The sequence below is a fragment of the Peromyscus maniculatus genome, chromosome 15, assembly GCF_049852395.1.
Source record: "Peromyscus maniculatus bairdii isolate BWxNUB_F1_BW_parent chromosome 15, HU_Pman_BW_mat_3.1, whole genome shotgun sequence".
Taxonomy (NCBI): Eukaryota; Metazoa; Chordata; class Mammalia; order Rodentia; family Cricetidae; genus Peromyscus; species Peromyscus maniculatus.
In genome coordinates, this window is record NC_134866.1 from 74,800,171 (window position 1) to 74,817,916 (window position 17,746).

Below are 17,746 nucleotides of genomic sequence, written 5' to 3' on the forward strand. Positions count from 1 at the left end.
TCACGCTCCAGCACTTTGCATGGGGCACGGGGTTGGGGTGGGGGCGTGGAGGGTGGGGGGTGGGGGGTAGGGGAGTGGGAGGTGGGAGGTAGGGGAGTCGGGGGGAGACCCCTAAAAGCGCACCGTCAGGGAGACACAGCGATTGCCTGACAGGTTGGAAGTCAGCTCTGCCAAGTCTTTGAGCAGCCTGACCCCTCAGGAGCACCGACCGATGGGAAGTTATTTCCTTTGCCATCACACATAGAAGACAAACTGGTCACACTGCACCCCAGCCTTGTGAGGTTCGGGTATGCGGTGGGAAGGCACGAGAAATCTCACAGAGCAATTCTAGGGGCTGGTTTCAGGTTTCCACTTTTGGTCCGAAAGCCCTGTGTGTCACCATGACGAGGACACGGTGGGAATCCAAGTCAAGCCCCGCCCTGCCCAGGTCAAAGTGGACCTCCAAACTGTTTTAATACTTGCTTGCACCAACGACCTGTGCTAAGGCCAGACCTTAAACTTTCCAGTCCAGTCCCACTTGAAGACTCTGCCCCTTGCTGTGAAGTTGAGAAAAGAGGACCTAGCAGTTACGAGGATGAAATATAAACGGTTTCTACAGCTTTTGCTCTTCTCATCAGAGAAGGCTCTTAGAGCCGAGAGTTCAGTGAGACAAGAAATAGTTTTAGTATGTCAAGAAATGTTAACATTGGCTTTGGCCCCTAAGGAAAACAAATGGATAACTAGGAGTTAGACATTCTCCTCGCTGTCACTGGAGTGGACACCTGAATTTTTTTCTTTCAGTTTATTTATTTTTACATTTTCTGTGCATTGGTGTTTTGCCTACATGTATGTCTGTGTGAGGATGTCAGATCCCTGGTACTGGAGTTACAGACAATTGTGAGCTGCCATGTAGATTCTGGGGATTGAATCTGAGTCCTCTAGAAGAGCAGCCAGTGCTTTTAACCGCTGACCCATCTCTCCAGCCTTTTTTAAAAAAATTATTTATTTATTTTTGCATGCATGTCTGTGTGAAGTGTCAGATGCCCTGAAAAGGAGTTACAGACAGTTGTGAGCTGCCATGTGGGTGCTGGGAATTGAACTCAGGCCCTCTGGAAGAGCAGCCAGTGCCCTTAACTGCTGGGCCATCTCTCCAGCCCCTTACTTGCATTTTCTAATTCACTCTCGTCTAAGAAAAACAAACCTCTGACAAACATTGTGCAAACCTTGGTGAGGAACGTAGGTGTGGTAAACGTTAGTCCAGAAGCCTTTCTGAAACAGTGGCATGTTCAGGAGGAGAGACATAAGTGAAGTTCCTTATGTCTAGAAGGGGCACTAAACAGGCTGTCACTTCAGGTTTTCATCCATTTCTTTTCCTTTTCCTTTCCCCCCCTTCCTGCCTCCCTCTCCCTCTCTTGCCCCTTCCCTCTCTTTCTGTCTCTCTCCCTCTTTCTCCCCAAGATGCTACTGTACATTCCTGGCTGGCCTAGAACTCACTATATAGACCAGCTTTGTTATAACCCTCCTGCCTTAGCTTCCTGGGTGCTAGGATTTGCAGGCTCAGTCCACTTCTTTGCAGTATCCCAGTCTAATTGGAAGCTGGTTTGGGTAAGGAAAGAGTCTGGTTTACAGTTGTTCAGACACTTTTCATTCACCATGGCTGTGTGAACAGTATTTATGTGATGTTTGGAAGGCCTCGCCAAGTGTTTTCCTCCTGAGCCTCATATCGACTCATTAATTATGTGGTCACTAATAATTAGGGGGATGTGACTGTTTAAACAGGCTATTTCTTAAACTTATCTCCATCAACAAATTAGCCCTTTTTTTTTTTTTTTTTTTTTTTTTTTGCATTCTTAGGTCAATGTCAGGCTATCTGGAATGTACATTTAAAAATAGTGCTTGGACAAGTGATTCATGCCTGCAAATCCTAGCACCCAGACAGAAAGAGAGGGAAGGGGCAAGGGGAAATTCTTCAGGATGGTATTGAAGTCCTCCACAAGTGGCAGGCTTATCGCCTAAGAGTGCAACCTCAAGCTGAGTATTCCTACCGCTTTCACTCTGGTTAGAAATGCTTAAGCTCTGAAGGTAGTATCTTTCGTGCTTCATGTTTGTTTGATGTTGGTAATTAGACTATTCCACTGGGCAAGCTATGGGAAGGATTAAACCTACCAAACAGCTGATTTGAAAGAAGAACGTAGAAGTTAGAATCTTCATTTGTCGATCATGTAAGCTAATTAAAGCCAAACACCGGAGTGTTCACAAAGTCTCGGTGTGAACAAAACTGTGACCGCTCAGACAGGAAGGCTACACACTGTGCTTCCTGATTAGGTCCCACTTGCCATTTTGTATTCACAGTGTTGTGCAGGGAGCCCTTGAGAACCTGGAGTAGCTGTACAGTTCCTCTGCCCTCTCTGCTCTCCATTCTTCACGATTCTCTGCTGGTCAGGGTTAGCCGGACCTTCAGCCAGAGCCCCTCAGCTTAGAAGTGGGAAGACTAGAAGTCATGAGAAGGCAGATTTTGAAATTGCACCTTTTAGACCTTTGCTCTACCAACTACGGACTTTGGGCCAAGGACTTGATAGGAACCCAAGCTCTTGGGCTTTCTGGGGCAGACGTGTTCACTTGGGCCTGATCCCTAGATGATCTGTATGCTCAGGTGAGTCTGAAGGTCCTCTTAAGTTGGCATGCTTTCCACCTAAACATCCTCAGAAATGCATATCTTACTTAGGGACTCATATGTGTTTGAGCAGGGGGCATAGGTTACAGGATATGCTAACTCTGAAGACACAGAGCAGTCAGAGCTCCCTGGAGGAGCGGGGGATCACAAAAAGGCAAGCAGAGGGCTTAGAAAGGGCTCCTATGTGGGCATGGTTTCCCACTCCTTTAATCCCAGCACTTTTGGAGTTCGAGCCCAGCCTGGTCTACAGAGCAAGCATCAGGACAGACAGGGCTGCACAAAGAAACCCTGTCTTGAAACCCCTTCTTCCCCACAAAAGGAAGGACTCCCCGGGACCAGGTGAGCCTCCTGTCCAGTTCTGGGAGAACAACATAAGAACACCCTGGACTGTGACTCTTGGGTTCTTTCATCGATTTATCCAACCCAGCGACACTATCAGGAGGTTGAACCTGGGATACAAGTTCATGATATTCTTTCCACAGCTCTGGTAAAGGCCCTTTTTTCAGCCAGATCCGTGTCTTGGTCTTTAGAGAAGGACCCCAAGGCCTTGAGTATGACTTTCTCATCAAGGCATTTTCTAATGTGGAGGCTGGTTCAATTTGGTTTAATCATACCCTGTTTCCCCTGATAAATATCACATTTCCATTTCTGTCTCTGCTAAGCCACTTTTGATTCCTCCTGATATTCCCTAAAGGGGGGTCACATCTTTTCTCCTAACATCATTTTAAACCACATTTAAACAAAACAGACCAATTTAGGAAACCGGCTACAGTTTTTTTTTAACCCTCATAGTAACTGCCAATTGGTTTTTAAAAAAAGATTTTAAACGTTTTGGTTATCTGTGACTAATGGATGACTTTAGAATTCATTGCACGATGAATTTAGAAATTCATTTTCAAGGAAAAGTCTTCTATGGTGACATGCTAAATTTACCCAGTGAAAAACACCTCCATGAGGCAATAATGATCCTATTCACCTGTTACATGGGGAGAGGGGCATTTCTTATGTTAAAACTTCTAAGTCAAAGTGCAATGAATCATTTTGAATAAAAATGACATTTCTGGGACTGTTTGGAAAGATTACTATAACACAGTCTGTTGCATTCATAAAATAAAGAAAATACCATTATTGCCCTGATTGTGCTCAGTATTTCTAGATATTACTCCTTTTATAAGTAGCAGATACACTTATTTCCCCAAAGCTAGAGTTTTCTCCCACAAACCCAGGGTGTGTTTATAGTAGGTGCTCACTGACGGAGATTCTCTCCTTGACTAAACCTATCCAGGGGGACTCTTTTCATCCCAGGTCCTGACTTGGCTGCCTGTGTTCCTCTCTGCATTGTTCAATTTTAGCAAGGCTCCTGATAACCCAGGACCGCCCCCCCCCAACACACATACAATGACCCATACCCACAAGTGACATCCTTTGATACCTAATCAGTTTCCTCATCCTCTACCATCCCTCAGTAGATGTCTAAGTATCCTAGTTAGCCTTCAGCAAGAGTCCAGCTGGACTAGTATGGTGAGAATTGCTCTTGCCCTGTGATGTGTTCTCTTAGTAATTTTCCACCCATTTCCTAGGGTCCTTGGAACTTTTCTCTTTGGCTGTAAATTCTTATTTTTCCTTTTAGTAGTTATTAAGTCCAGCTTTCCCACTGCAGTGACCCCTATGGCGATGGTCTCGAATAGAGCCTGTGTACTGCCTTTAAACAGTAGTAAATAAGTGACCTTCCATTTCATACTACTTACATGGTGTACTTATCTAACTCACCAAATTAAACAGCCTCACCCCGACCCCCAACAGGCACATTGAGACCATCACTGAATGACTTTAATTGTGACTCACCCTTCTTTCTTCTGCTTCCACTGGTGACAGTTTGTGATTACCCAAGGCTGGTTGCACATGCACCTGACCTGTTTGTTCCGGTTCTGCTTGTTGTTAATTATACATTTGCTTACACATCAATCACATAAATAGTGAGATGGGTGTGAAAGGAAAGGAAACTATTACTATGAAAATGAACGTAGGACCTTGGAAAGAAGACAGAGAAGAATCAGTGCTACTGAACAAATGTGAGCCACATCAATCACTGGAAGAGACCAAGACCTAATGGAAAAGTCCATGCTCAGATTGGGGGCCATGCCTTAAAGCTCACACTGTACATTAAAGAATTGTGAACCTGAAAAATCAAAGCAACTGACGACTGGGAGGACACAAGAAAGACAATGGTGAGCTGCAGTGTGAAGAGCCCTTCTAGAGGAAAGACTACTCTGCATTTGGAGGATGTTCAAATGAACGTAAGCCGACATGCTAAACGCTTCATTTAAGGACCTGTGCATATCATGCTTTGTGCCCACTTTTCCATTACCAAAGATTAGCCATGATTCGCTTAGAGAAGGCAATGCTTTGTGAAGACATGCTTTGTGCTAAAAGAAACCAGGCTTGTGTTCACAAGTCACTGGAACAGCCACCGATCACTTACTAATAGTTTTGTCTATTTATTGAAGGCTATAAGAAGCTGGTTAAGGTCAACGCCACAGCCGATGCCCTCCCCTTCTCCAGTTCCCTTTAGCAGAGATTCTGCTTTGGATTTTTTCAGCCCATACTGGAAAAAGCCTCGGAATGAAGTCAAAGCTCTCGAGCCTAGTTGGAAGCTGTCTTTTAATAACTGGTTGTAAGGTCTTAGGCCAGTCTCTCAGAGTCTTCCTGGGCCAAACGCTTGGCCTGGGCTTTGGGTATGGTTGGTTGATCCTGCAAAGATGACTTAGCCTTCTGCTTTGGTCTTGGGAGGGAACTTCCCCTTGCTGGTTTCTTCCACATTTTCCACTTCTATCCACTACCATGGAAGAATCCATATCTGCTGCCCCGTGGACAGAGTCCCCAGACCTCCAACATGTTGTCTGAATTAACACAGCCTTCCCTTGGCCAAACACCACCGTAGTCCATAAAGGTCTGATCTTAGTGGTCCTTCCCAGCTGCCACGGTCTCTACCCCAACTCAATGTTTAAAAGGGTACGAATTTCCTCCTCATCTACAACTTTTGATTTCTTCCTACTTTGCTGTTCGAATTCTGTGCTTGAAGTAGAATGAACACACACGTCAGTCAAGTCAGCACTTCCTTTATTAGACTCCTCGACAATGCCGGCAAGAACCAAGCATGACAGGTGGTACATACCTGTCATCTATAATTTCAACACTGGGTAGGTGGAGACAACAGGATCACAAGTTCAAGGCCAACCTAGCTAAGTAGCAAGGTCTTGTCTCAAAAAAAGATACCTAGAAGTGATAACATTACCAAGGCAATGGGCGTTGAGAAGGAGGAAGAAGGGAAACTTTAAAAACTGTATTTTTGAACTGAACGCAATGTTGTCCCTCCCCATCATTTACCACTCTGAATATTACACTAGGCAGCAATGAGTTAAGTGCTCAGGCCTTGAAACAGGTAGCCCAGATCTGTCTCTCCCATTCCCGGGCCTGGGTAAGTTACTTAATTTCTGTGTGCTCCAGTTTTCTCCTCAGTATAATGGGGCTAATAATAGTTCCTATCTCACAGGGTTTCTGAGGGACTAAACGGGATAAATCAGTTTCTTAACTGGGTGACACACAGATGCTCAGGAAGCAGCAGTTTCTAATATTTCTATTGGCGAGAGGCAGACAGAACAGGGAAAGACAAAGTCGGAAACAGTAGGAGCTGCCGGGAAGAGGAGAGGGTCATGGAATGACAATATCTAGCCTTCCTCAGCTCAAGGACTGAAAAGGAGCCGCTTGAAACAGCTCCGGAGAAGTAATCTAACTTTTCAAATCCCAGATATGCATATACAGAGATGCACGTGCAGGTGTACATAAACACACATAAGTGCACACACCCATGCCGGCACACACATGCTATTTTTGCAGACAGAAACTTTAAAGAATTCATCATTAATTAATAAACTTTGCCTAATTCTAGCTTCTCTCTTTCTTTCTTTCTTTCTTTCTTTCTTTCTTTCTTTCTTTCTTTCTTTCTTTCTTTCTTTCTTCCTTCCTTCCTTCCTTCCTTCCTTCCTTCCTTCCTTCCTCCCTCCCTTCCTTCTTTTCTTCTTTTCTTTCTCTTATTATTCATTTATTCACTTATTTTCATGTACTTATTGTAGTGCCGGGGATTGAACTCAGGGCCTCATACATGCTACCTAAGTTCCCTACTGCTGAGCCACCCCTCTATCCCTAATTTTTCAATGACTATTTCAGAAGCCACTGGGAGGGGCCATTATGTGCTCAAATACATCTACAGACTTTCATAAAATCAAATAAAACCAAGGAAAATAAGGCAAAGACATATGAATGAGGCGGAGGGGGGGAAAACCTTTCGAATTTGCACTGGTGAGTATTTACAACAAAAGTCAGCTCACCTTAGCTGGAAAGAAGTGTAAATATCAGATGCCGTCCACTGTATATTTCTGACTCGTATTTGGAAAGCCTGACATTTAAGTGTGTCATCCAGGAAGAGGCAGAGGCTGGCTGCTTATATGGGCAACAGTGCCAGTTTACCCAGGTTTACCTGGGCACTAACAACACATGAAAGTCAGAGACTTTTTGCCATATCCAGTGAGCAGGGAGACCAGACAGGAGTCCTAATAAGGAAGCCCAGTTTATTTCCTAACGTCTCTGGTCAAATGGCTAGGATATAGCATGCCTGTTGGATAGGAGAGGCACTGAAAGACAGGCAAGACGTCAGTCCCACCCTTGAAACAGGCAATTGCAATTCACTTGGTGTTTGAAGCAATAATAATAATAATAATAATAATAATAATAATAGCAACAACAGGTATTAAGAAAGAAGATTAATGCAAGCTGGTTCATGGTACATGATGGACACCACGCATTGGTCCCACACCAATAGGATCCCTGCTCTTCAAGCTTCCCCTATTCCACGCTGTGAGCTGAGGGGGAAAAGTGGTCACTGAATTCGCTATTCCCAATCCTCGATCCAACAAAGGGGGCCAGTGATAGCTGATTACCACGGTTGGTTTGAATTTCTGCTAAGTATGAGGGACAGAGTGGCAAGAGAGGCTGCCAAATGTGGACAGGACAAGGCTTTTCCTCCTCAGCAGTTCACTGCGAAGTTCAAGACAGCTTTGTATCTAACTGTACATGAAACTGTCTGCTGTGTGACAAGACTTTTCCTGGCGAGATGGAACACACATGTCTACTCATCCTAGAGAGGGATCCCATGACAGACCAAAGTACATATACCACCAAAGTCCAACTTGGTGAACCAGTGAGTTTTATTGGAGTATGGGTGAGGGGTTACTTACAGGAGCAGAAATGACTCAAAACAGCTTTGTCACCAAGGCCCACACCAGCTTGGGGGACAGCTCAAGAAAACTGGGAAATCCGGAGCATACCCACAGCCTGCAGGCTGCCCAATAGGCTGGAGGGTATCTTCCTAAGTGACTGCAGGTGCTCAGTAGTCTGGAGGGTATCTTCCTAAGTGACTGGTCTACCTCTTCTAGGCAGCTCAGCTGGTTTCTGTGTCTTCTAGGCAGCTGATCTGGTCTCAGAATCTTCTTTGCATCTTAGCTTTGCTCTTCTTGAGAGGTATTCTCAGCTTCTATTGTTTACGCTGACAGGGAGGGGCCTAGTGAATCTCGTCGGTTTCAGGGACTTCCTGAAGCTCTTTTGAGTTGTTTACCTTCCTGCTTAAGGAGCTTCCCTGTAGGAGGAAAGGTTTCGGTCTCTGAGGAAACTGTTGCACAATACCTCCTGAGGAGGTCAGACATAGTGTCACACACTTGTACTTCCAGTCTCTGGAAACTGAAGCAGGAGGATCCTGACTTCAAAGAAAGCCTGGACTGCAGAGCAGACCTTGTCTCAGAAGCAAGTAAAGGATTTGAAGGGCTTCACCCAGGGACTCTGTGCCTACACTAGGCCTAGACAAAGGATATCTTTAAAAACTTTTCCGTGCAATTCTAATGTGAAGATGTGTCTTTGAACCTTTCTTTCCTTGGGAGATTGAAAACATGCTAAAAGTAATTACTACAAAATCAAATGCACGTTGTAATTAAAGTGAGGACATTCTGCTTAAGGGGGAATAAAGGAAAATCAGCTTAATTAGATTTAGGGACTTCTGACACTCCACATGGAAGGTGGTACTGGGTTTGGAGTCATAAATCAGAGGTCTCCCACCAAAAAGCTCCCTCCCAGGGAAGTTCTGAATTAAGGGAGGCAGAGCTGGAGGTGCACAGAACAGAGTAAACAAGAACTCCATGTTGTTCAAGGAGCACATGAGTGTGTGTATGAAAAATTCACATACAATATATTATTTAGACTTAAAAATGTTGCTACAGCACGGATAAACCTAATATTATGCTATAAGAAAAATCTTTAAATCGCAAACAATAAAGTTAATTATTGTCTTAGGGTTTTATTGCTGTGAAGAGACACCATGACCATAGCAAATCTTACAAAGAAAAATATTTATTCAGGGCTAGCTTAGGTTTCAGAAGTCTAGTTCATTATCATGTTGGCAGGAAACATGGCGGCATTCAGGCAGACATGAAGAAGAAGAAGAAGAAGAAGAAGAAGAAGAAGAAGAAGAAGAAGAAGAAGAAGAAGAAGAAGAAGCAGCTAAGCGTTCTCCATCTGGATCTGCAGGCAACAGGAAGTAAACTGTGTACTACACTGGGCCTAACTTGAGCATATAAGGTCTCAAAGTCTGCCTTCGAAGTGACATACTTCCTCCAACAAGGCCACACCTCCTAATAGTGCTACTCCCTATGGGCCAGGCATTCAAACCCATGAGTCTATGGGGGCCATTCCTATTCAAACCACCACAATTATTAACAAAGACACTAGGAATCTTTTATGGTTTCCTGAGCGGGGAACTGATGATTTAAAGCCTTTGTGTGAGGATCACAAACTTTCAATAAAGAGTTGGGGGTCAATATTTTACCCTTTGTGAATCACACAGACTCTATGGAAACTGTTTAGCTCGGCTGTTGCGTTATGAAAACAGGAAGACTGAGGAGTTTGTCCCAGATGTCACTGGTGAGGTCTGAAAAGGAAATCCCAAGCTGTTGTTAATGACAGTAACACTCACAGAGAGCAGATGATGAAGGTGAATGAGCAGGGAGGAGAGGGAAACAGGAAACGCCTCTCACAGCGACTGCAACTCCCAGAAGCAAAAGTCACAGCTGGAGGGAGGGGAGCAGATGCAGTGGGGCCAAAGCACCCCAGGTGTGAAGAAGCATGTGAGCACCAGAAACCACAGCTGGAGTCTAATGGAGCCCCCTTACAGCAAATACAGGTCATGCTGCTTCATGGGAGTTGGTCTAAATTTCATGAGTTCCCACTATTTTGGTTTGGTTGTCTCTGTAGGTTTCCCCATCATGATCTTGATGTCTCTTGCTCATAGAATTCCTCTTCCCTCTCTTTGACTGGACTCCTGGAGCTCGGCCTGGCATTTGGCTGTGGATCTCTGCATCTGCTTCCATCAGTTACTGGAGAGAGGCTCTTTGATGACAGTTAGGGTATTCATCAATCTGATTACTGGGGTGAGCCAGTTCAGGCACCCTCTCCACTGTTGCTAGTAGTCTAAGCTGGGGTAATCCTTTTGGATTCCTGGGAACTTCCCTAGCACCCGGTTTCTGCCTATCCCCATGATGTCTCCCTCTGTCATGGTATCTCTTTCATCAGGGCAGCATTTCTTGACATCTGAGATTTATTTTGTCAGTGCTGAAACATCAAACAAGAACTCCTCCATCTCAAACCATGGGAGCTGTTGGTTGCCGCCAAGGTAAGTGTACCACTGTTGCACCCTTAGGGTTATGGTGGCACACACATTTTGTGGTTCATCCATGCCATAGCTGGGTAGGACTATTGATTACTTCCCTCCTTTGGAAGCTTGCATGATGCTTTCTGGTACCATGAAAGCTAGTCCTCTGGAAGGAGGCTTTCATATTAGAGGCAGCTTGGATCCTCCAGGGCCCGTGTCTGAGGTACATAGTGTCTTCATCAATAGGAACTTAGCTCTCACCTCTGGGAGGCAAGCAAGGGCAACAGCATCACTGAAGATTTGGCTCAAAAATAAAAGCCTTCATACATGCAACTATGCAATTGGCAGGGATAATGTGAAAATCGAATTCTGACTATAAAACCGTGGGTGTCCCAAGAAACTGTTAGACATTATATACTTAAGCCTTTTTTTTGCCTGGAGGTGTGATTCACAAGTGTATACCTATACAACAGACATTGTGAGAAAGTTCCAAGCAGCCCACAGGGAAATGAGGAAGACAAGAACAGTGATGTGGTTCATCCTGAAAGGAAGTCGCTCCATTTGAAAGACAGTCTTTCATTCCAAGGGGCTGTTCTCCCTCTTGCTTTATGTAAACCTGGCTTCTGTCTTACATGATGCATTGACAGAGACAGAAAGAGTAGTGTGTGCTGGAGTAACCATTGTTAGTTTTCAATTCTTTCTTTAGCCAACTAGATGTCTTCCATATGTCAAGTCCTCATTTACAAAATAGACTATAAAACCCCAAGGACTTGGAACCACTAATATAAAATTTCCAATGGTAGGAATAATATTTTAGAAACATTGCACTTGAAAAAAGGGGTTAAGGAAAAAAATTATTTGCTGTAGCATGGAACAGACTAAAAAATGCCTTCTGCATGCATGTCAGTGACTACACAATTCGGAATTTTGTGACATCTCTGTCTAGAGGTACAGTCTATGATGCTTCTCTTCTCTTTGATCCTGTCTGGCAAGTCCTTGAGCCAATGAAGTGTGGTGCCCTAGAGTTTTCTGAGCAAGGTCATAAAAGGTCATGCAACCTCCACCTTCCTGAGTTGGACACATGCTCTCGGAGGTTTATACCTGCCTGTGAGTCTGAGGAGCCTGAGACTGCCATGTAGATGTTACCAGTAGATGCTCTCCTGGAAAGCCCCGCCCACAACCTGGTGTGTCCACAGCGGGCAATGCCTCACAGAGTGACACGGGGCTGGCAGCTTCAGCTGCCAGGGCTGCCTCATTTCAGAACTTAGCTTCAGCTGCTGGAAACAGTGAAGTTCAAGATTTTTCTGTCTCTTACATTTTATTTCTTTAACTATCTGAAAGATATCTTAAATAATTTTTCTATAGTTCTACACCCTCAGACTGGTGTTGACAGCATCCGATCAGAAAACAAGTTGTCTGTTACGTGGGGAACTTTTGATCTTGCTGTCACCCTACCGTGTTGGAGCCATTAAACAATGGTGATGGTCACTAGTGTCTAAACATTCACTATTGCATGCAGTATCAAATTTACCTTTTAATTAAAACTGTATTACAGTCCGACTTTAAAGGATACACTCCCTACTTACTTGTTAAATATCAACATAGAGTTTGGCTAGGTAGGCTGAGACAGCCTCCAATTCCCTATCCTCCTGCCTCTGCCTCCCAGTGCTGGGATTAGATGTGTGAGCAATCACATCTGGCTCTAAGTTCCTTTTGAGTTGAATCAGACTTAATCTGGGCCATTGGACAATATGAAACTTTCATCTTATGCTTCAGATTCTTTCCTACTGTGGTTGGTAAATTCTAGCCTTCAGAAGGCACCAAAGCCCCCTCCCTTTGCATCTACAGGGGCAAAATCAAAACCTGGAGGATTAAAAATGAGACCAGTTGCCGGGCGGTGGTGGCACACACCTTTAATCCCAGCACTCGGGAGGCAGAGCCAGGCGGATATCTGTGAGTTTGAAGCCAGCCTGGGCTACCAAGTGAGTTCCAGGAAAGGCACAAAGCTACGCAGAGAAACCCTGTCTTGAAAAAAAAAAAATGAGACCAGTATCATGTGGTTGGGAATTATCTTCTTTTGGATCAATCACCTGCCAAGGAATTTTTTTCTCCTACCATCTCCCCCTGCAGCTCCTGGCCTTCTTTCCCCATGCTAAGAACTGCAAAGGGTCTGAGATAGCTTTCTTAAAGTTAAGTTAGCCTGCCTGTTTTGTGGATGGTGGCAGAAAGCATACAACTCTTGACATGGAGACAAAAGTCATCCATGCACATTGCAATAGCAGTAACCAGGATATCAGCATTTTGTGGGCTGACCAAGAAGGAATAAAGCAGGCAACTTATGTCTACCTCCAGCCTTTGGGTTACATCAGCTGCTCATTAAGACAGAAAACCATGTCAAAATTTGAAGAACTATTCTAGCTAATAAAGAGGAGTGACCCGGTCTGTAGAGGGGTCTTCAAACTATGTGTAGGTATAGCTCATGAGCTAAAATAAAAAGCAATGCTTTACATTTTAATGTTAATATTATTATAATACTATTATATTATTTTATTATTATTATTATATACTATGATTATTTGAGAATTTCATACAATGTATTTTGATAATATTCATTCCAACTCTTCTCCTTAACTTCTGCCAGATTGACACCCCACCTCTTTAACTCCCATATTCATATCCTTTTTAAAAAAATAACCTATCAAGTCTAATTTGTCCAGCCATAATACTCCTGTGTGTATAGATAACTACTGGAACATGGTCAACCTGCCAAGGATCAAACCCTTAAAGAAAACAAACTCTCACCTTCTCCAAAGCCATCAACTGTCCATAGCTTCTCTGTTAGGGGTGAGGGCTCATAAAATCTTCCTAAATCATACTAAGGTGCTGACTGGCTTGATCTTGCAGGTCTTCTGCAGGTGCCACAAGCTCATGAATACAGTGGTCCTGTCCTGTCTGGAAGACACTATTTTGCTCATGTCCTCCCTGATGTCTAGCTTTTACAATCCTTCCCTCAGCCTTTGTGGGGATGTGCTATAAATGTCCCATGTGTAGCTGAACACTGATGCTAATTCTCTGGACTTCTCTGATGAGCTCTGAGAAGTGCAATGATTTGTGGTCCATTACTGGAACCTTGCTGGACCATTTTTCGTGTAGTGATACAAAGTCAGAGGGTAAATCTCAGGGGGTTTTGTTTTTAGATGGGGTAGCCCTTGTTAGTCTAGAACTCTCCAATGTAGACCAGGCTGGCCTTAAGCTCACAGAGATCTGCCCACTTCTGTCTCTCAAGTTCTGGGAATAAGGGCACGTATCACTAACCATTATGCCCTGGAGCATTTTACATCCTAAGAAAGGACCATAATAAAGAAAATTATGTATCAGGAACTATAAGTATCTTTAAACTTAAAATATCTATTGAATTCTCTGGCCCTTCATGCAAAGTTCCCTAATTCCCTAGTCTGGAACAACCTCTATGTCGGGGGCCACAGCAAGGAGGACTCAGGGCACCCCTCTTGCATTCACTGCATTAGCATCACACATTTCAGATTTGAGGAGAGCACATGCATGACAGAACCATCATGTTCTTCCAGTTTTACCCCTGTTCTCCCAGCGTAAATGCCAGGAGCAAGAGGTCTCATAATGGGGTCAAGGTGATAGCTAAGTGTGACAGCAGCATTTCTATAGACAAAGGTTTGTTTGACGGTGTTATTGATTTTTTTTCCCAATACGCTTCTTATTCAGTTTTATTTTTTATAGGTGTCACCTAGCTCCGAAGACTACATCCATGGCCCTCTTTTGGAAAATTACACTCTTCAAACTAACCCTGCTGTTTCTCCAATAATCAATACTACCATTCCGCCAGAATCTCTTTTTTCATTTTATTGTTTGAGAACTTCATGTGTGCATATAATGTGTTTTGATCATCAGCATGGCTTTCATAGGAAGTCAGATTATCTCACTACCTAGCATGCTGATTTATCTTTCTCAGACCCTTCGAATTCTACATGCTGTTGTCGCTAGGACTAGTTTCCAAGCAGCACCAGCCTTGTCTGGTGGCTTCCTTAATTGGTACCTGGAGCCAGTTAAGAACCTTATTGTCACCAAGGTTGACACGGGATTTGCCCAAGCCTTTGCTAATCTGACAACGGCGTGGTGTAGCGGGTGGAATCCTGTGGTACTAAGGGGGAATACATCAGTTTTATTCGATCTTCTCTGATCCAGATGTTCTCTCAGCTTCAGAAACAAAATCCTAACTGATAAAATATGCCTTTATAAACCCTACTAACACCCTTGGTTCCTGGGGTTTCACCATCACCATACCCTCCTACAATTAAAGGGTTCTTGTGAACATGACATCATTTTCAGATGCTAACTCAGTGTGCGAGTCACACAGGTCTGAGCCAATCTTGCCCCATCAGAAAACTGGAAGACAGCCATTTCCCCGTGGTGATTCTGGGAACTGGGATGCTTCTAAGTGGCTCACTAGCCAGTGTTCCCCAGCTGCTAAGCATCTAATGCTCTTAGACTAATTCATTTACAGTACACATTCAGAGCTCTCTTCCATTACACGTAGGCCTTTATTTTGTTATGTTTTCTTCCATTCTTAGTGGAAATGCCTGACACAGGAACCAAGTTAGGTCAGCAATCCTTTATAAGGAGTTCATTAGTAAAGAGTAATGAGGGGGGGCGGGGGAGTCTGCAGGTTCTTATGATACTCACATTAGCACCAAGTGAACACATCAAGATCAATGCTTGGCCCAAAAGAAGAATCAATCAATGATGCTCATAAGGCAGGCTTATAGAGCAGGGCAGAGCAGGCCAGGGCTGGACAGGGGTGGGGTGGGACGGGAGGATTTCTCATCAAGGTCAAGCCTGTTACCAGAGCTTTGCTGGACCATTGTTTTAGAACTACTGACCTCCCTGTGGCCTGCACATTCACAGAGCAGGGAGTTTGTTTTACAGCATGTGAGAAGCTTGAAGGAGAACCTTTGTCCCTGAACTGTCTAGTACATCACATCGGAATGTAACTTAGGAACGAGAGGGAGAGACTGACAAAGAAGGGAAGATCCCTGGGCCTCCCATCATCGTGAAAGTAGAACAAGGGGGGTGAGGAAGCCAGAGGAAAGCACAGGTGTTGAATTCACTGCCTCTTTCAACAGCCCTCCGGATGAGACTCCCGAGCATCCGGTCCAAGATGACCACTGCTCTTCATCACAACCGCTCCCATTCAATTATCCATTTAATTACGCTTAAATGAATCCAGTATGAATGTGTCTAGAATTTCGTGGAAATATTCTTTCTTCAGCCTGCTTTTGTTTGTGGCCAGTATGGTAGAGAAGCTCCGCACATCCTTGTCTGACTTATACCCAAGCCGGGAGGAGGGTGATAGGGTTGGGAGGGGTGGGGGCAGTTACTGGAATTGTGCTGGCAGGGGCTGAGTCAATTCAAGCTCAAGAGTGTCAAATTACATCACAACAGGTAGCGTCCTGAAGATCAGAGAGGGGCGGAAGGGTCACTGAAAGGAGGAGCCACCAGACAGAAGACATGATGGCATCCCAGTCAGGGATGGGAGGCAGTAGCTCTTGAATTCTGCTTCTATCTCGAAGAGTCAAAAAGCCTAGCAGTATCAGGACGCTTGTATATTTAGGAGACTCAGGAACTGCTGCCATATCCTAGCCAAGCTTTATAGATGAAGGGTATTCTTTGCAAGTAGAAAGCAGTGAGAGACTACCTAACATGTCCAGCCTGGGAGAGTCTGGCTGCCCTGAACGTGACCCCACCACGAGCTCAGGCTCAGGCAGAAGCCATTTCTATGCCCCACCGTACTGAGCCCTTGCTTTCTCTGTGGGATCAAGTGTTTCCTCCAGGTTGGCATCATAAAAAGAAAGCTTAGGTGCACCAGCTTCTAATCCCAGCTACTCTGGAGGCTGAGGCAGGGAACTGCAAGTTCAAGGCCATCTTGGGCTACACAGAAAGTTTGAGAACAGCCGAGCAGTTTAGAACGAAGTCTGATGGAGGCAATGGACAGGAGAAAGGCGGGGTATGGTTAAGTGGTAGAATACTTGCTAGGACATGCAAGGCCCTGGATTCGATCCTCAGAACCATAAAAACAAGCAAACAAAACAAGTGGCGGTTGGTCCCTGGGTCTGAAAGTTCTTCACTGTCACCCACGTGGCTCAGCTCTTTATCCAGCTTTGGACTTAGTAGCCATGAGACTTCAGGCAAAGCGTCTTCTCTGGTCTCATTATTTTTAAAACAAGGATTATAATAGCACCTTTTTTCTCAGGGTTTGTGGGCATTTGAATGTGGTCTCCCATAAGTCTCAGGCATTTGAATTCTTACTTGGTCCCCAGTTGGTAGAACTGTGTGGGAAGGACTCGAGGTATGGCCTTATTGGAGAAGGTGCGAACTGGGGGTAGGCTTTGAGGTTTAGAAAGCGTACACCATGCCCATTGCACGGTTTCCTGCTTGCTAGCTGGGGTATGAGCTCTCAGCTGCTGCTCCAGTCACCTGCTGCCCGCTACCTCTGCTTTGCGATCACGGACTCTAACCCTCTGCAACCGTAAGCCTCAAATAAGTTCTTCCTTCTATGAGTTACGGTGGTCATGGTGTCCTTTCACAGGAATAGAAAGTAACTAATGCAGGGTTATTCAGAAGAAAAATGAGCTATAACCATGAGCTATAATATGCGTTGACCTTTATCTAGAACACAGTACAACTTAGACAAACATTTGTTGCTATTATCAGCCTAGGTCTCTGCATATGTTACGGTAAGCCAGTGCTGCCCACCTTCAGCTCTCACAAAATCTTTGAATTCACCCACGTAACTCAGAGAATCATGGCAGCTAGGTGGCTCACCCCAGCTACATACAGATCAGTCACACCCAAGGCCATCAAGACTCGGAGCCAAGGAAAATACAGAGATTGAAGGGACAGGCAACATACTCATTTTGTAGATGAAGAAATTAAAGCTAAAACTTGCTGTGCTGATAGGTTCATGTCAACTTGCCATAAAAGAGGGAGAAAATGCCTCCATAAGATCAGGCTGTAGGCAAGCCAATAGGGCATTTTCTCAGTGAATGATGTGGGAGGGCCTAACCTACTGTGGGTGGTGCCATCCCTGGGCTGGTGGTCCTGGGTTCTATAAGAAAGCAGGCTGAGCAATCCATGAGGAGCAAGCCAGTAAGCAGCACTCCTCCATAGCCTCTGCATCAGCTCCTGCCTCCAGGTTTCTGCCCTGCTTGAGTCCCTGTCCTGACTTCCTTCATTGATGAACAGTGATATGGGAGTGTAAGCCAAATAAACCCTTTCCTTCCCAGTTTGCCTTCAGCTATGGTGTTTCA

General features: G+C 44.6%; 1 protein-coding gene across 1 annotated transcript in view; it reads right to left on the bottom strand.

Moving 5' to 3' along the window:
- The window catches only part of Sv2c (synaptic vesicle glycoprotein 2C), a 186,942-nt gene that overhangs the window by 102,014 nt on the left and 67,182 nt on the right, over nucleotides 1-17,746 (bottom strand). The window lies entirely within an intron of this gene.